Source organism: Moschus berezovskii, chromosome 6, assembly GCF_049115385.1.
Source record: "Moschus berezovskii isolate FMDL1 chromosome 6, NW_MosBer_1.0, whole genome shotgun sequence".
NCBI classification, from domain to species: Eukaryota; Metazoa; Chordata; class Mammalia; order Artiodactyla; family Moschidae; genus Moschus; species Moschus berezovskii.
In genome coordinates, this window is record NC_142465.1 from 111288235 (window position 1) to 111307934 (window position 19700).

At 46.5% G+C, this 19700-nt stretch overlaps 1 long non-coding RNA gene and 1 other non-coding gene across 2 annotated transcripts in view; one reads left to right on the plus strand and one right to left on the minus strand.

The window, feature by feature from the left end:
- Positions 1-15142: 15142 nt before the first annotated feature.
- LOC129536892 (uncharacterized) overlaps positions 15143-19700 on the plus strand; it is a 31292-nt gene continuing 26734 nt past the window's right edge. Inside the window, exon 1 of the long non-coding RNA XR_008681885.2 lies at positions 15143-19239. This is a non-coding gene — a long non-coding RNA (uncharacterized LOC129536892). The remainder of the gene's footprint in view (positions 19240-19700) is intronic.
- On the minus strand, positions 17732-17838 carry LOC129537353 (U6 spliceosomal RNA). Its single transcript, XR_008682008.1, has one exon. It is a non-coding gene; the product is annotated as a U6 spliceosomal RNA (small nuclear RNA).

Sequence of the window (19700 nt, forward strand, 5' to 3'; positions counted from 1 at the left end):
TAAATAAGATCTGGTCTAATTTATTTTAAAAAAAATAACATTTTTTTAAAAAATGAAAAAAAAATTTTAAGTTGGTCCTTTTTATTCCTTTTTCTTTTTTAATTATTTTGGCCATGCTGCACATCACGTGGGATCTTAGATCTCCCACCAGAGATACAACCCATGCCCCTTGCAGTGGAAGCTTGGAGTCTTAACCACTGGACTGCCAGGGAAGTCCCTAAAGTTGGTTGTTTTTTGATTTTAAAAAGGACCAAATAAAGAGTTGAGATATTGCAATTTAGTAAGCGTGTGACTGAGGTGAGCTGTGGAGGGCCTCAGCTCCTGGGGTGTATAATGGCTTACGATACAGGAATGAGACCATAGTCTCTGGGGTGGGACCAGGGGGATGTGGGGGTGGAATAACTTCAGACAAGGCTATTTTTCAGCGTTCTGCTGCTGCTGCTAAGTCACTTCAGTCGTGTCCAACTCTGTGTGACCCCATAGACGGAAGCCCACCAGGCTCCCCCGTCCCTGGGATTCTCCAGGCAAGAACACTGGAGTGGGTTGCCATTTCCTTCTCCAATGTGTGAAAGTGGAAAGTGAAAAGTGAAAGTGAAGTTGCTCAGTCGTGTCCGACCCTTAGCGACCCCACGGACTGCAGCCTACCAGGCTCCTCCATCCATGGGATTTTCTAGGCAATAGTACTGGAGTGGCTTGCCATTGCCTTCTCCGTTTCAGCGTTCTAGGACTAGCTTAATTATGGAAGGGAATCAGATGAGTAGCATTCATGCCAGTATCATCAACGCAAGCCCTGCTTCCAAACAAGAGCTCTGAGGATATGTATCATGCTGCTGCTAAGTCACGTCAGTCGTGTCTGACTCTGTGCGACCCCACCACGCTCCCCCGGAGGATATGTATCATAAGAGTTGCTTAATAGGTAGGGTTGTGATCATTGGAAGGACTGATGCTGAAGCTGAAGCTCCAATACTCTGGCCCCCTAATGTGAAGAGTCTACTCATTGGAAAAGACCCTGATGCTGGGAAATAATGAAGGCAAAAGGAGAAGAGGGTGACAGAAGATCACCAACTCAATGGACATGAATTTGAGCAAGTTCCAGGAGACAGTGGAGCTCAGAGGAGCATGGCGTGCTGCAGTCCCTGGGTCACAAACAGTCGGACGTGACTTAGCGACTGAACAACAGCAACAGGGCTGTGGTCACATGCACAAGAGTAAGTTCTCTCTGCTGGAGAATGGTAATGCATATTAGCATATGAACAGTCGAAGCCTTGCAGAAAAGAAACCTGTCTTAACTGTGTTTGATTCAGTGTTCATATATATTTTAAAAAATTTGGCTACATCAAGTCTTAGTGAGGCATTTGGGATCTAGTTCCCTGACCAGGGATTGAACCCAGGCTGCCTTGCATTGGGCATGTGAAGTCTTAACGACTGGACCACCAGGGAAGTCCCCAGTGTTCATAGTTTATTTGTGCACGGAACCCCCTCCCTGCTCACTTCCAGAAGGCTCACAGGACCTTTCACGTCACGTGGAGAGGCGGTATGGTGGCCTTTGAAGGGAGTCCTGGACTCTTCTGTGAGGCTCTGCCACTGCTGCTGAGTAGCCAGACCAGACCATTAGGGGCTTGATTCCCACACCTGTTAAAGGAGGAAGTTAATGCTTGTCCACGTTTACTGGGGATGCACTCAATAATGTCCACGAGGCTTTGAAAACCTTCAGAACAAGGTTCTGTGGAGGCAATGTCATTATCTTGGCCACTGCAGCAGGCAGAGTACTAAGTCCTGTCATTAGCTGCCACCAATCTGGACCTCTCGGAGGCTGCACACTTAGCTTTCTGTCCTGGCCTCTGGGAGGGATCTGTAGGGATTCCCTACACTTCAATAAACAAACTCACTTCATGCTGGTGCCTTGACTGAGAAGAGAAGAAAGGGAAAAAGAGGAGCGAACGTAGTGAAGAAGTGGGCGGTGCAGGGCCAACAGCCATACCAGGCAACATCCACCCAGCGTTTCCTGTGCGCTGGCACCGTCTCGCACAGCTGAACACACTGTGTGTACCACTGCCCCACTGCATCCCCCCCAAAACCCCAACGAGGACACACTTACGCTTGTGTTGTTGTTGTTTTAATGTTTGTTTTGTTTATTCACTTATTTTTTATTTGGCTGCGCTGGGTCTTAGTTGCAGCATGTGAGATCTTTAGTTGCGCCCTGTGGAATCGGGTTCCCCGACTGGGGGTTCCCTGTCCCCCTGCATTGGGAGTCCGGACTCTTAGCCATGGACCACAGGGGAAGTCCCTAGACACACTTATTGTGACAAAATTGAAGTTTACAGAGATTGAGTGACTGGTCCAAGGTCATGCAGGTATTAAATGGCAGAGCTAACACCTGAACCAAGCCTGGCTGATCCAAAACCCACATGATAACTAGTGTTTCCTAAGGGGGTACACACGAGATGATCTTAGGTGGTTAAAAAAAAATACGTTTTTTTGTTGGTAATAGTTTTGCATTTAGGTATTTATTAGAAAAAATATAATATACATTATAAGCCCATGGTTTTATTAATGAATATTACAGGTTAGGATAAACAAAATATATATATATATATTTTAAATAGTAAGGAAATTATAATACCAGTGGTATGTGGAAATATCAAAGATCATAAAAGCAGTGCTAGTGACTGAAGGTAAAGAATCTCTGCTCCTGACAGAAGTTAGAGGCAAAAAGCCAAAACCAGTTGGATTCCCTTTTTTCTTTCTTTCTTTCTTTATTTATTTGGCTGTGTCAGGTCTTACTTGCAGCATGCAGGATCTTTTTTCTTTTTTTTCCTGTTTTAGTTGCAACATGTGGACTCTCTAAGTTGCAGCATGCTAACTTAAAGCATGCTAACTTTAGTTGCACTGTGTGGGCTCTAGTTCCCCAACCAGGGATTGAACCCGGGGCCCCCCGTATCAGGAGTGTGGACTCCCAGCCACCAGACCTCCAGGGAAGTCCCTGGATTCACTTTAATAAGGTTTTGCTTTTGTCCCCAAACAAGCAAAAGTGTCTTCTAGGTGCTTCAGAAGGAAGTGCATGAGGGGAAATTAGGTTCTGTGAATGCTGAGGACTGGCAACCGCCGCTCTGTTTACCTGGATGGGGGTCGGGGCGGACAGAGGAAAATATCTCAGGTTGAGAGCCCCGATGCATGGAAAATCCAAGCCTGACTAGCACTACTGCCTACAGAGAGGGAAACAGTCACTACCTTCCAGTCCTTGGCCAGATTGCCCTGACCTTCCAGCCAGGGTCGGCTGCCCGGTTCACCTTTCAACTCTGGAAGGGAAGGGTCTCAGTCCAGACTTCTTTGTTTCAGAGGAAACCCACTCGACTAGTTCAGGCCAAGCAGCAAAAAAAGAAAGAAAGGGGAATAAACAGTTTTGGTGGACTTATTGGGTTTCCTGCAAACCACAAACAGGCTTCCCAGGTGGCTCAGTGGTAAAGAATCTACCTACCAATGCAGGAGGCCCAGGAGATGCAGGTTTGATCTCTGGGTCAGGAAGATACCCTGGAGAAGGAAATGGCAACACACTCCAGTATTCTTGCCTGGAGAATCCCACGGACGTAGGATCCTGGTGGGCTGTAGTCCATGGGGTCACAAAGAGTTGGACATATCTGAGCATGCATGCATACAAGTCACAAAGAGGTGGAACCAGGAATGGGAACCCCAAGGTGGCTGTCTATTTCTTTGAGTGTCTCACCTCTGCTTCTCTGAGGTTCTGCTTCACTCCCTCTTTCACAGTATCATCAGGCAAGGCCACATGGGCCCTAACTTTGCATCACTGCACAATTCTAGCCTCCAAAGTACACATACCAGTGTGTGAGGCCTCGATTCTAAATTGCCATAAGAGAATCTGATTGGCCCAGCTTTCGGCCAGAGTTCCTTGCTCCCAGTGCCTTATAGCTGGGTCATAACGGCTCTTCTGAAGTCTGGCGCCTTCACACTAGTGGGTATTGGGTCCTGTGGGTCCTATTAGAGGAGCCTTGGGTCAGTATCCACAATACGATGTCCCCTTTGAGCCCCATCTGTTAGGCTCTTCCAGTCCAGCCAGCTGTATTTGGATATTTCATGTTTCAGATACAGGAGTGAGTTTCCTGCATCAGCAGCAATGTTTCTTTTGTTGTACCAGCTCTGGCCTCCTTGAGGCTTGAGGGGGATGGACCCTCTTTGGAGGATAAAGCTAGAGTCTTTGGGGACATAAGGAGAAAGAGTTTAGGGAGTAGGCCATCAGCAGGGGTTCCGGGGTGCCACTGTGTGTCCCACATAGGGTACTCCGGGGAAATGCTGAGTCATGATGTTGATTGAGATTTATCATGTCACCAGTAATGGTGACAAAGGAAATTTGAAGAAACAAAGAATGTTTGGACTTCCCTAGTGGTCCGGTGGCTAGGAGTCGGCACTCGCAATGCAGAGGGCCTGGGTTCGATCCCTGCTCAAGGAACTAGAAGATCCCATGTGCCGCGACTAAACACAAACAAACAAAAAAGATCCCACAGCGGGCAACAGAGATCCCAAGTGCGGCAACTAAAACCTGACACAGGCAAGTAAATAAGTAGACGAAGAAAAAATTTAAAAAGATGTTAGAATATTGATGGAGAAAAGAAACACAAATAGACACTTTAATGTAATGAAAACAAAATTCTGAACTGTGGACTCAGAGACGTGAGTTTTAGACTTGACTTTGTTCCTTAACCAGCATAGGGACCTCTGATTAATGACATAGCTAGTTGGGGTCCTTATCTATTAAAAACTGGGATAATCTTCCAAGTCAGAAATTTTGATGGTCCTACTGTGTATCATTCTTTGTTTGAAAGAGAAAAAGCATCTTGGAGTAAATGGGATGATCAGAGTCTGATGAGGATCATAAAGGTCTGATTGCTCAGAGAAACCGAATTTTCAAGAGATTTGAAAGGTGTAGGACACGTTTTGGTAGAAAGGAAAAAGCAAGGTTTGGGGTTTCAAGGTGGAGAAGGAAATGGCAACCCACTCCGGTATTCTTGCCGGGAAAATCTCATGGAGCCTGGTGGGCCACAATCCATAGGGTCACAAAGAGTCAGACACAGGGAAGGTTACCGGGAAGGCCTAAGACAATGGCTTAGGGGTTGGGAAGAGAGGTATAATACTGGAGAAGGAGCCCTGGACCCAAACATGATCTGGATCAGTCGTCTCTCTTTGCTGGGTCTGAGCTGCCTCCAGCTCTGTTTTCTGAGAAGGAAACTGCATCAGGAAGGAAGTAGTAATAGGCTTGTCTAGCTGAAGCAGAGCCTGAGTTGACATATAAAACAATTAAGGTGAGGAAGGCTGATGAGACATCTCGAAACCTGCATTCAGGAATCTCCCTGGCTCAGAACAGGGCAGTTGGTTTTTAACCACTAAATTCCTGTTGGTTTTTACCAATAAAATTCCAAGACCGCCGTCTCTTCCTCACTGTAAACGTTGGTTAGTTTACCACTGCTCAGGGGTAAGGAATCAAGACTCTGATAAACTATTTTAGACACTGGCGGCAGCAGCAGGTCTCTAGGAAGATAGTGTCTGGGAAGGCAGTCAAAGAAGGACTGCAGTCCTAGGAGAAACCAAAAAAAAAAGGCAACTTCTGGGACTTCCCTTGTGGTCTAGTGGTTAAAAATATGCCTTCCAATGCAGGTGATGCTGGTCTGATCCCTGGTCAGGAAACTAAGATCCTGCATGTCATGGGGCAACTGAGCCTTCCTGAGCCCATCTGCCGCAACTAAGACCCAGTACAGCCAAATAAATAATTAAAAAATTTTTTTCCAACATGCAGAATTAGAATCTCTGAATACAACACCTTGCTGGGCTCTTTGATTTTTTGTGCTAAGTTGCTTCAGTTGTATCCGATTCTTTGCGACCCCATGGACTATAGACCCCAGACTCCTCTGTCCGTGGGACTCTCCAGGCAAGAACACTGGAGTGGGTTATCATTTCCTTCTCCAGGGAATCTTCCCGACCCAGAGATCGAACCTGCGTCTCCTATGTCTCCTGCACTGGCAGGAGGGTTCTTAACCACTAGCGCCACCCGGGAAGCCCCTTCTTTGATTTTAGTGACTTCAAACTCAGGATGAAGGAAGGACTGGCAAGCTGAAACCTGGATTCTCCCTCAGCTCCGTCTGGGGGATCACAGGGGTGGTTGGCAGTAGTCTGCAGTCACCCATTTTTCAAATAAAGTCTTTGAGGATCCTAGCAAGCCAGCTGAAAGGAGTTTCTAGTTCCTTAGGCTGAAGGAGAGCAGAATGAGGAATGGCCTGGTGGAGGCAGGAGACAGGAGGGAAACAGGAAGTGTGTAAGGAGTCTAGGGACTGACTTTTTCACTGTTTATGAAGGCCAAGGAGCTCAGTAAAATAGTCTGAGTTCTCTTCAAAGGACCTCAGTGTGTTTCCCCCCTCTAAGCCATACTGACACCAGAGTCTCAGCTTTCCACACACACACACACACACACACACACACACACGGGGTAGTGGGGGAAATAGGGGAGAAGTGGAGTGGAGGGAGAGAGAGAGATGAACATAGTAATTGTTTTCTCAGAGATAAGCCCCAAGCTCTATTCTATTCTAAAGAAAGAACACTGTCTCTCTGTTGTTGTTTTTTTTTTCTTTTTTCCCTTCACCCTTCATGTTTTGTTCAGGGTTGAATACTGAAAGGGAGGGAAAGAAAAGAAAGCTAACATTTACTGAGGGCCTCGTGTGTGCTGAGCACTTTTTCTCATCTACTGTATTTCTTTTCGTCTCCATGTTTTCATAGATGAAGAAGCTGCAGGGTCAGAGTATTTCAGTCCTTTAAGGTCTCCCCATTGTAAAATGCAGAAATGGGATGTGAACTCTGTTCTGACTTTTAAGCTGTGACTCTTCCCACACGGAAGGAGAATGAATCAGGCCCACTGCAGGCCAGGAGCCACTGGGGACCAGTTGAAGCTGCGAGACTCAGAGCAGTGTTCTCAAACTTGCACACACAGCAGGGTCTCCTGGAGGGCTTCTTAAAACCCAGATTGCTGGGCCCATCTCCAGAGATTCTGATCCTGTAGATCTGAGTGGGGCCTGGTAATCTACATGTTCTTATTTAAAAACTGTTTTAGTTGGAGTAGAGTTGATTTTCAGTGTGTGTTTATTTCTCCTGTACAGCAAAGTGATTTAGTTATACATATGTGTGTGTTCAGTTCAGTTCAGTCACTCAGTCGTGACTGACTCTTTGCGACCCCATGAATCACAGCACGCCAGGCCTCCCTGTCCATCACCAACTCCCGGAGTTCACTCAAACTCATGTCCATCGAGTCGGTGATGCCATCCAGCCATCTCATTCTCTGTCGTCCCCTTCTCCTCCCGCCCCCAATCCTTCCCAGCATCAGAGTCTTTTCCAGTGAGTCACCTCTTCGCATGAGGTGGCCAAAGTATTGGAGTTTCAGCTTTAGCATTAGTCCTTCCAATGAACACCCAGGATCGATCTCCTTTAGAATGGACTGGTATATACATATATATATATTTAATTTACTTACTTGTTATTTTTGGCTGTGCTGGGTCTTTGTTGCTCCCCAGGCTTTTCTCTAGTTAGGGAACACAGGCTCCAGGCTGCCTAGGCTCCAGTAGTTGTAGCTCTCCAGCTCTGGAGCACAGGCTTAGTCGTGGTGGCACACAGGCTTAGTTGCTCTGACGCAGGTGGAATCTTCCTGGACCAGGAATCGAACCCATGTCTCCTGCATTGACAGGTGGATTCTTAACACGGGACCACCAGGGAAGCCATATTTTTGTTTTTTCATAGTCTTTTCCATTGTGGTATATCACGGCATATTGAATATAGTTCTCTTTGCTGTACAGTATGGACTGTAGCCTGCCAGGCTCCTCTGCCCATGGGATTCTCTAGGCAAGAATACTGGAGTGGGTTGTCATTCCCTTCTCCAGGGGATCTTGCTGACCCAGGGATATAACCTGGATCACCTGCATTGCAGGCAGATTCTTTACTGTCTGAGCCACGAGGAAAACCCGTAGTAGGACACTGTGTTTTCTTATAATAGTTTGCATCTGAATTTCTAACAGTTGCATCCAGGGCCATACTTTGAGAATCGTTGACTTTGAACCAGTGCATGGCCAGTAACAGAAAAGCATCTCCCCGTAGGTGGTCTAGTGACGGTGGCGTCAGGGAATGTGGCAGTGTCACTTCTGTGCACAGTGGCCAGTGCATCCAAAGTGGCCCTGGAATAGAATTCTTCACATTCTGAAAGCTGATAGAACCAGGATTTCTTGATTTCAGGTTCCATACGGGTTTGCCCACAGGCTTCCCTGGTGGCATAGAGGTTAAAGCATCTGCCTGCAATGCGGGAGACTTGGGTTCAATCCCTGGGTTGGGAAGATCCCCTGGAGAAGGAAATGGCAACCCACTCCAGTATTCTTGCCTGGAAAATCCCATGGACAGAGGAGCCTGGCAGGCTGGTCCATGGGGTCACAAAGAGTCAGACACAACTGAGCGACTTCACTCACGGGTTCACCCACAGGACATTCTCTACTTCATGCAGTTCCAGGATTCTGTACCTGTGAATTTTTCTCCTTGCTAAAATGTACTTGTGACCCCAGAGTCACAGCATGCTGGCAGGGCTTCTGAGGATGTATGCAGATGCACACAAGTATTGCCCGAACACATGTGTGTTCCCGGTTGCAGTGGGGGGCGATGCTCACCTTCTTGGTTCAGCCCCTTCTGGAAACAGGTGTCCTATTCCATGTCTACTTGGTGCCATGTTTTCGTAGTTGTATACTTGTCATTGATGTTTCTGCTGTTGAGAATGGGCGTCATGGTAAAGTGCTGCCTGGTATTCTCAAGGTTGGGCCAGGCCTCTCGGAGAAAATCTGTGTACCTGGTAAACAACAGTTGTGTGCTGTGGGCCCTAGGTTCAGTCTTAATGACCCAACAGCACGTGTCTAAGAAGATGTCTTTAAACAGAAACACACACAGTTGAAAGAAATGCTGTGGCAAGAGACTTGCAGTCCCCTCACCTGGAGCGACTTCACAGAGCACACTGATCCCAGGAAGTGCAGATTTACCTATGTATCGGAGGAATCTGAGGGGTAGGGGGCCGCGAAAGTTAATTAGAAAAGGAGAAAAACTTAACCATTGACTCAGAGACTACATAAGGCTTTGTGTGTGTGTGTGTGTGTGTGTGTGTGTGTGTGTGTGTGTTAGTTGCTCAGCCGTGTCTGACTCTTTGCAACCCTACAGATCCTGTGGAGCTCACCAGGCTCCTCTGTCCTTGGGATTTTACAGGCAAGAACACGAGTGGGTTGCTGTGTCCTTCTCCAGGGGATCGTCCCGAACCAGGGATCAAACCTGGATCTCCTGCATTGCAGGCAGATTCTTTATCATCTGAGCCAGGCACATGCAAATGCACATATATAAAAAATGCAAAACGGTGTCGTTCCTCTAGTTACTGCGTGTGCAGAATATAGGAAAATATTAGTGATGACGGCTGTTGTAACTGCCCAGCCTTTCCCTGCAGACGATGTTCTGTGTTGAACGAGTGGTCTGATGTCCCCACCTCCTCAGTTCTCTTTTGAGAGCGGTCAGAACCGGTTGTACCAAGGCCAGGCTTCTCACATTCCATACCCGGGCCTCTGAGGAGGAAGGGCAGGGGCCTCGCAGCTGCTGTTTATCCCACTCTCGTTTGTAGCCGGAGGACAATGGACCTGCTGGTGGAGGGAGGAGAGGAGCGCTCCATTGTTGGCGCGGTGGAAAGCGGGGCTCTGGGAGTGGGGATCTCTGCGTCCTCCTCTCCTCCCATCCTGAGTTCTCTCAGGAGCTCAGCCGCTTTTCAGAGATGTGCTGTCATGCTGGGAAGTCAGGGGAGAAATCTGCTGTCCAGTGCAATGCTGAACCACACAGGCGCTAGGGACACAGTTTAGAACTCGGAGCACGCTTAGCCCAGAGAAGCCCCTCTCGCAGGCCTGGGTGGGCTCGCTGTGCAGCGGTGAGGAGTCTTCAGGGAGAGGCCCTGCTCACGTGGATGGGATGGAGCAGGACTCCATTGAGTCAGGACAGTGAAAGGTCATCTGTCAGTTCAGTGTATGTGAGCGCTCTCACTTCCTTTTATTTTGTCTGTGTTCTATCTTGAAGGGTTTGTAACTTTTATACACATTGTCCGTCTCTGATCCATCCCAGCAGCAGGGCTGACTGCGCTCCTGGCTGTTCCCTTACTCCCACCGTTAGGGGCACCTGATGGCCAGGGTGGAAGGGGCTGCACTTCACGCTCCCGGGTTTCACTCCCATGTGTTCGTTTTGCCTGGAGCCCCTACTTGACGAAATGATGTCTTAGTCCCTTCTTCTGTGCATCGATCTTCCGGTCCCGCCTCTCCCTGACCTGCTGCATGGCATCATGCAAGTCCTACTACAACTTGTAATAGATGTGCCTACAAAGGTGGTCCCCCACTATGGATCCGCAGGGGTTGGGGCTTGCAAAGCCAGGAGGAAAAAGGAGAAAAGTAGTGGTGTCACTGGAAATAGGAGAGGGAGCTGGAGTAAGAAGCGAATTTGCCGCAAGTAAGATCCCAGAAATACTCAGAGAACCAGCTCCCAGGTCGTGTTTCCAAATTGTTTTGTTTGTTGCCCTTTAATTTTAAAGTTCAATCAGACACTCTCTTCTCAGCCATTTGTGTTATTTTCTCTGAGTGTCTCATTTCTTACCTCTGTGCTGCCTTGCTCATCTTTCATTGTTCATTTTAGCCTCACTCTCTGAATCCTCACCCTCCTAGTTTCCCGCTGCTTCCACAGGTTCTAGAACCCCATCTTCACTCAAAGCATCTGTGGTGACAGTTGCACATATGGAGCTGGTTATGGGTGTGATGCGACAGTGAGTGCTTATATGCTGCTGCTGCTGCTGCTGCTAAGTCACTTCAGTCGTGTCCGACTCTGTGTGACCCCATAGATGGAAGCCCACCAGGCTCCCCCGTCCCTGGGATTCTCCAGGCAAGAACACTGGAGTGGGTTGCCATTTCCTTCTCCAATGTGTGAAAGTGGAAAGTGAAAAGTGAAAGTGAAGTCGCTCAGTCGTGTCCGACCCTTAGCGACCCCACGGACTGCAGCCTACCAGGCTCCTCCATCCATGGGATTTTCTAGGCAATAGTACTGGAGTGGCTTGCCATTGCCTTCTCCGGTGCTTATATGAGGCAGATTCTAACATGACCCCTGTCATAGGAGGAAACTGGAGCACAGGGGGGTCAGTCACCTGACCAAAATCACCAGCTGAGGAGGACAAAGCCGAGGGTTCCTACCTAGGTGCTCTGTGCTCTTCACCAACCCACACAGACCCTCTTCCAGCAAATGACCTGCTTTGTACTAACATGGCCACATTTTAAAAAAATCTATTGTACTGAAGTATAGTTGATTTACAATGTATCAATTTTTTCTGTACAGCAAAATGATTCAGTTATACATCTATATTCTTTCTCTTTCATATTCTTTCCCGTTATGGTTTATCACAGGATGTTGAATATGATTCCCTGTGCTATACAGTAGGACCTTGTTGTTTTCATATGTAATAGTTTGCACCTGGTAATCCCAAAATTCCCAATCCATCCTTCCCCCAACCCCTACCCCGCCCCTTGCTTGGCAATCACAAGTTTTCTGTCTGTGTCAGTGAGTCTGTTTCACTGTTGCTTTTCAGTCGCTAAGTAGCGTCTGACTCTTTGTGACCCCATGGACTGCAGCACGCCAGGCTCCTCTGTCCTCCACTGTCTCCTGGAGTTTGCTCAGACTCATGTCCACTGAGTCAGGGGTGCTGTCTAAGCATCTCATCCTCTTTTACCCCCTTCTTTTGCCTTCAATCTTTCCCGGCATCAGGTTCTTTTCCAACGAGGTGGCTCTTTGGATGCGGTGGCCAAAGTATTGGAGCTTCAGCTTCAGCATCAGTCCTTTCCCCCGGCTTTGCAGTCACACACCCGCTTTGTGTCTGTGAGTCTGTGCCATAGACAAGTGCATTTGTGTCATGTTTTAGATTCCACATATAAGTGGTATCACATGGTAGCCTGGTCACCTTCTTGCTGGTGCTTGTGGTCAGCAGTCTTTCTCAGAAACTACTATGGTGGACATGGTGATCCGCTGCACAGACTGCCCTTCAAGGATGGAGACGTGGCCCCAGCTGCTGGCTTCAGAACCCATCTCAGCTGCAGAGGGTCCCCAAGCTCAAGGTCATGTTCTTTCCAAGATAGCCCACATCCAGTGACCAAGGAGGGTGTGTAGACTGCTGTTTCGGCCCAACACAGAATTATGTGACAAGGCATTTTGGTTCCTGAGTGCCCTGCCGGGCAGGGCGAGACTGCCATCAACGCCTGTATGGCAGCTCAACTCCTTCTGCTCAATCCTGCTTCCTCCTCCACTATGGACCCCAAAGGCATTCTCCAATAAACTGAGACTGTTACCATGGGCCTCGGGCACTTGGAGAAGAGTACCGTCTTCACTCTGTAGCCTAAATTAAAGGAAGGGGACAGATCTAAGGAAAAGGCAAGGCCAAAGAAAATATTGATGATGAGTTTTAAAGATACCAGACTTATCACCTTGTATCACTTTAATCCAGTTTCCTCCATTGATCATTTCTGGGTGATTTTGTTATCCTCTGAAACTTTTATATAACAGTATGGCAGCTCCTCAAAAAGATTAAAAATAGAATTACTGTATGATCCAGCAATCCTACTTCTGGGTATGTACCCGAAGGAAGTGAAAAATATTGAATACACCCGTGTTCACAGCAGCATGATTCACTGTAGCTGAAAGGTGGACGCAACCCCAAATCCATCAGCAGATGAACAGGTAAGCAAAATGTGGTGTATGTGCGTGCTGGAGTATTATTCAGCGATCAAAAGGAAGGAGAGTTTGACACAAACCGCGACATGGATGGACTGTGAAAATATTATGTCAAGTGAAATAGGCCAGACACAGAAAGACAACTATTGTATGACTGCCCTCAAATGAGGTACAGGCCAGTCAGATTCACAGAGGCCGAAAGAATGGTGGTGCCAGGGGCTGGGTGGGGGGAGGGGAGTTGCTGTTTAATGGGGGCAGAGCTTCAGTTTTACAAGACGCAGAGGGTTCTGGGGTTTGGTTGCACAATGGTGTGAATATACTTGATACTACCCAACTGCACACCTAAAAATGCTTAAGATGGCAGATTTTACGTTTGGTCTATTTTACCACAATTAAAAAAAAAAAACTTTCATGTGGCAAGATGTCAAAATTAAATTTCAGCAAGGGAGCATTTTAGAGAGCATGTCTCAGACTTTTTCCTGTGTACACAGTTCTCTGAAAATGGTCACAATCTGAGATCCTGCCTGGCGTAAGCCTTTGAAGAAGAGAGGTGAATCCCCCCACAGGATATGGCCGGAGAAAGACAAAGCCCTGAAGAATCATGGAAAAGAACAAGCAGGAAGTTCTCAGGGGAAACAGTGCCAAGTGCAGGAGGGCCCGCCACAGGGTTGGCTGTGCAGTGGCTGCAGGGACAGGCGGTTCTTATGTCCAGCAAAGATGATCTGAAGGCAGGAATAGAGCGGGGAGAATGTCTGGGTTCCTGGCTGCACTCCCACTGGAGCAGGGGATGAACCATGGTCAAAGGAAATGGCCAGGAAGAGTCATTTTCCGTGCCTCTTGGAGGGGGGCAGTCACAACAGCAGGTGCTAAACAGGAAGAAGCAGAACAACGATTTTGAAGTCCATTCAGCACCTAGAAGGGCTCAAAGACTGAGGTTTTAAAGGCAGAGGTGACGGGGGTTGGGTGTGGGATGAATGGAGAGGTTGGGATTGACTACTATGTGTAAAACAGATAACTAACAAGAACCTTATTAATTAACAGGAGTTAGTGATGGACAGGGAAGCCTGGCGTGCTGCAGTCCATGGGGTCACAGAGTTGGACCTGACTGAGTGACTCAAAATTCTCCAAGCCAAGCTTCAGCAATATGTGAACCGTGAACTTCCAGATGTTCAAACTGGTTTTTGAAAAGGCAGAGGAACCAGAGATCAAATTGCCAATATCCGCTGGATCATCGAAAAAGCAAGAGAGTTCCAGAAAAACATCTATTTCTGCTTTATTGACTATGCCAAAGCCTTTGACTGTGTGGATCACAATAAAGCTGTGAAAATTCTTAAAGAGACGGGAATAACCGACCACCCAACCTGCCTCTTGAGAAACCTGTATGCAGGTCAGGAAGCAGTAGTTAGAACTGGACGTAGAATAACAGACTGATTCCAAATAGGAAAAGGAGTACATCAAGGCTGTACATTGCACCCTGCTCATTTAACTTATATTCAGAGTACATCATGAGAAACTCTGGGCTGGAAGAAGCACAGGCTGGAGTCAAGATTGCTGGGAGGAATATCAATAACCTCAGATATGCAGATGACACCACCCTTATGGCAGAAAGTGAAGAAGAACTAAAGAGCCTCTTGATGAAAGTGAAAGAGGAGAATGAAAAAGTTGTCTTAAAGCTCAACATTCAGAAAACTAAGATCATGGCATCCGGTCTCATCACGTCATGAGAAATAGATGGGGAAACAGTGTCAGACTTTATTTTGGGGGGCTCCAAAATCACTGCAGATGGTGATTGCAGCCATGAAATTAAAAGACACTTACTCCTTGGAAGGAAAGTTATGACCAACCTAGATAGCATATTAAAAAGCAGAGACATTACTTTGCCAACAAAGGTCCGTCTAGTCAAGGCTATGGCTTTTCCAGTGGTAATGTATGGATGTGAGAGTTGGACTATAAAGAAAGCTGAGCACTGAAGAATTGATGCTTTTGAACTGTGGTATTGGGGAAGACACATTGAGAGTCTCTTGGACTGCAAGGAGATCCAACCAGTCCATCCTAAAGGAGATCAGTCCTGGGTGTTCATTGGAAGGACTGATGCTGAAGCTGAAACTCCAGTACTTTGGCCACCTGATGCAAAGAGCTGATTCATTTGAAAAGACCTTGATGTTGGGAAAGACTGAGGGCAGGAGGAGAAGGGGACGACAGAGGATGAGATGGCTGGATGGCATCACCGACTCAATGGGCATGAGTTTGGGTAGGCTCCGGGAGTTGGTGATGGGCAGGGAGGCCTGGCGTGCTGCGGCTCATGGGGTCGCGGAGAGTCGGACGCGACTGCGCGACTGTGCGAGGACCTGCTATTCAGCACAGGGAGCCTGCTCAGCGCTCTGTGGTGACCTAAATGGACTTAGTGTTAGTTGCTCAGTCGTGTCTGACTCTTGGCGACCCCGTGGACTGTAGCCCTCCGGGTCCTCTGTCCATGGAGTTCTCCAGGCAAGAATACTGGAGTGGGTTGCCAGTTCCTTCTCCAGGGGCTCTTCCCAACCCAGGGATTGAACCAGGTCTCCTGTGGCTCCTTCATTGCAGGCAGATTATTTACCATCTGAGCCAGGGAAGCCTGACCTAAATGGGAGGAAAATCCAAAAAAGAAGGGAAATATGTATAGCTGATTCACTTTGCTGCACAGCAGAAAATAACCTTGTAAAGCAACCATATGCCAATAAAATTAGTAAAAGCAAACAAAGCGATACAAATAAAATAATACAAAAATATACAAATAAAAGCAGAGATGACAGAGCAGGATGGATAGTCAAGTGTCAGATTGAGGATTCTAGCCGCCTGCGGTAGACGCTGAAGAAACACCTGGATGGTATTTCTGAGTGTCTCCTGAATCAGGTGGTAAGCTGGCCTTGGCCTTGGCTCATTACAACAAAAGAGCAGCCAAACAGGGAGGCCAAGAGGGGAACTCAGCCTTGAAGGAGTTGGATTTCAGAGTATCCAGAGCCAACCACCCAGCCTGAAGCTGCTTTTCTCAAAGCATCGTCACCACCAGGCACGGACGGCAGCTGCAGATGCCCCCACTTGACACACAGGTGTGTGCTCATCACACACCTGTCCTACTCATCACTTTGCCTTATCATCTATTCCAGAGGCCTGTAAAAAATTGCTTTATTAAAGATGTTATCTGGGTTCCCTGGATGTTACTGAAGGGGTTCCTTTGAAGGGCTTTTAACATTATTCTCTTCCTTCCTTTCTTTCTTTTGGCACTTTTTTCTTTTATTTTTTTTGATTTTGACAAAATACATAAAACATAAAATTTGCCATTTTAGTCATTTAAAAAAATATTTATTTATTTGGTTGCACTGTATCTTAATTAAACCATGCAGAATCTTACCTGCAGCATGTAGAATCTAATTTCCAGACCAGGAATTGAACCTGGGGACCCTGCATTGGGAGCACAGAGTCTTAGCCACTGGACCACCAGGGAAGTCCCTGTTTTAACCATTTTTAAGTATGTAATTCAGTGACATTAATTACATTCAGCATGTTCTACAACCGTCGCCAATATCTATTTCCAAAACTTTTTTGTGACCCAGCATGGACACTGTGTTCCCACTAAGCAGTAACCACCTCCCTCCCTCCCCAGACCTTGGTATAACCTCTGGTCTGCTTTCCATCTCTAGGACTGTGTCTACTTCAGGTCACTCATATAAGCACGTTCGTTCTTTTGCGTCTGGCTTAGTTTCCATAGTTAACTTCTTCAAGGTTCGTCCCTGTTGTTGCCAGCACCAGGATCTCCTTCCTATTTCAGTTCAGTTCAGTTCAGTTCAGTTCAGTCGCTCAGTCGTGTCCGACTCTCTGCGACCCCATGAATCACAGCACACCAGGCCTCCCTGTCCATCACCAACTCCCGGAGTTCACCCAAACTCATGTCCACAGAGTCGGTTTAAGACTGAATAATATTCCTGTGTATGGATGGACCACATTTTGCTTATCCATCCATCTGTGGAGCTCCTTTTGACTATGGTGAGTGATGCTGCCATGAACATGGGTGCAAAATGTCTGTTTGAGTTCCTGCTTTCAATTCCTTTGGGTGTATACCCAGAAGTGGATTTACTGGATCATATGGTCGTACTATGTTTAGCTTTTGAGGAACTGTCAAACTGTTTTCCATGATGGCTGCACTATTTTACATTCCCATCAGCAATGTGCAAGTGTTTGAATTTCTCCACGTCCTTACCAACATTTGTTACTTTCGTTTTTTAAAAGAATACGTTACGTATAATAACCATTCCAGTGGCTGTGAAGTGATATCTGATTGTGGTCTTGATTTGTTTTTCCCTAATGACTGGTGATCTGATCTTTTTATGTGCTTACTAGTCATCTGAGTATATGCTTTGAAGAAATATCTATTCAAGCCTTCTGCCCATTTTTATATTGAGTGTTTTTTTTTTTTTTTGGTTATTGAATTGTAGGCCTTCTTTATATCTTCTGGATACTGATTCCTTACCTGATATATGATGTCAAAATATCTCCCCCCATTCTATTTTTTTTTTAATGTTTATTTGTTTGACTGCACTGGGTCTTAGTTGCGGTAAGTGAAATCTTTAGTAGGGGCATGAGACTCTTAGTTGCAGCATGTTGAATATAGTTCCCTGACCAGGGTTCAAAGCCGGGGCCCCTGCACTGGGAGCTCAGAGTCTGAGCTACTGGACCCCCAGGGAAGTCCTTCCCCCCATTCTGTAGTCTGTCTTTTCGTTCTCTTGATAGTATTCTTGGATGCACAGATGTTCTTTTTGTTGTTTGTTTCTGAAAAATAACTTTTATTCTGAGTCAGTGATAAGCTACATATTCATCTGCCACTATTTCAAGTCACAGTTATATTGACATCTCTCCTTTGAAACACTGAGCCATTTTTTCTGCAAAAAATACGGACCGCTTCACGAATTTGCCCGTCATCCTTGCGCAGGGGTCATGCTAATCTTCTCTGTATCCTTCCAATTTTAGCATATGTGCTGCCGAAGCGAGCACGCACGAATGTTCTTAATTTTGATCAAGTCCAATTTATTAACTTCTTTTGTGGCCTGTGCTTTTGTTGTCAGGTGCCAAGTCACTGTCAGATCCAATGTCATGAGAACTCCCCCTATGTTTTCTTCTAAGAGGTTTACAGTTTCAGCACTTATGTTTAAGTCTTTCATCTGTTTTGAGTTAGTTTTTGTGTATGGAGTAAGGAAAGGAGCCAACTTCAGGCATGTGAATATCTAGACTTCCCAGCACCAATTGTTGAAAAGATTAACCTTCCCATTTCTTATTTTCTTTTATGTTTACATATTTTTAAGTTCCCTGCTAAGGTAAGGAAAGTGGGGATTACTTAAACTGTAAGCAGTCAATGAGCAAAATATATTACATTTAGGTAAATACAATATTGAAACCAGATAACTCTTCCGTGGATCTGTGTTAATATTACAGATCTAAGTCTCACCTCTTCCATGATGCCCTACTTCTTCAGCCTGAAACAATTCTGTCCTGTATCAGACTCTTAGCTTTCATGGCCTATATTTTTTTGCATGAATTTTTATTTTTTAAAAAGTAATCATTATTATTATTATTTTAATGTTTTATCTAGTTACTTATTTGGCTGCACCAGGTCTTTAGTGCAGTTTGTGAGATCTTTTTTTTTTTTTTAGTTGCAGCATGTTGTATCTAGTTCCCCAACCAGGGGTTGAACCTGGGCCCCCTGCATTGGGAGTGTGCAGTCTTAGCCACTGGACCCCTGGGGAAATCCCTTGTGTGGATTTTTAAATTGAAATGTATTTGACATTAGCACTGTGTAAAGTTAAGATGTTTTAATTTTTAAAAACTTATTAATTGGCTACTTTTTACTCCAGGGCCCCAGTTATTTTTCTCACAAAGTATAAAAGTTTATTTTTCACAGTGTTTGATGAGGACTCACTTCCTAGACTATACCTTCTCTGTAGCTGGCAGACTGATGCTGGCAGGAAACCTTAGCTCCTCTTCAGTTTTCTCTGTAAGGATTCTCAAATGTCCGCATGATGTGGTACCCAGCTGTCCCCAGAGGAGCGATCTAGGAGACCAAGGAAGAGGCTCCCAGGATCTCTTGGACAGCTCATTATGACTCACTGAATGCCAGGCTAAGGATCCACGTTAAGGCACGACTTTACATGCATCCAATGTCCTCTAATGCGAGATCAGGCCGAGAAGTCTCACCGTCTGATGTCTGCAAGATGGAGGACCCGGACAGCTGGTGCAACAGCTCCATCCAAATCTGAAGTCCCAAGAACCAGGGGGACCAATGGTGTGAGTCCTGTGGAGAAGCCACTGGCTCTTCTTGGGCCCAGTTCTCGGGGACTGAGTTGGGGGATACCCACAGAATCCCCTCGGCGCTCAGGCACACACTGCCTGGGAGTGCAGGTGAGTTGGTGCCCCGTGGGGTGAACCTTGACCCGTGGGATCAGGAACCAGTCCTTCCTGAGCAAAGGGGGTGGATGATTCTGAGGCCCTTCAGCATGGCTCCTCAGAAAGTGCTAAGGACACACAGCCTCAGTTCCCTACAACAGTCTTCCCAAAAGCACACCTTTGTATTGGTTTTCTTCCTTTCCCGTCTCACCCTCCCTAATTCCTGCCCACCTGCCCCCACCCCCTCCTGCCAACGCTTTTACTCAAGTTTTGGTCTCAGTCCTTGCTTTCCAGGAAGAACACAGGCTAACACAGTAGTCCTCGTCTTCTGATAGCTCTGCTTTTTTTTTTCAGTCAGAAACAAATGATTTTTGTAAGCAGTGATACAAGACAAAAGGAAAGCAAATGTTAAGAGTCAGCAAGGAAGGGTATGGCTCTGGATCAAGATAGAAATACTTGGTTTCTGTATCAGGCTC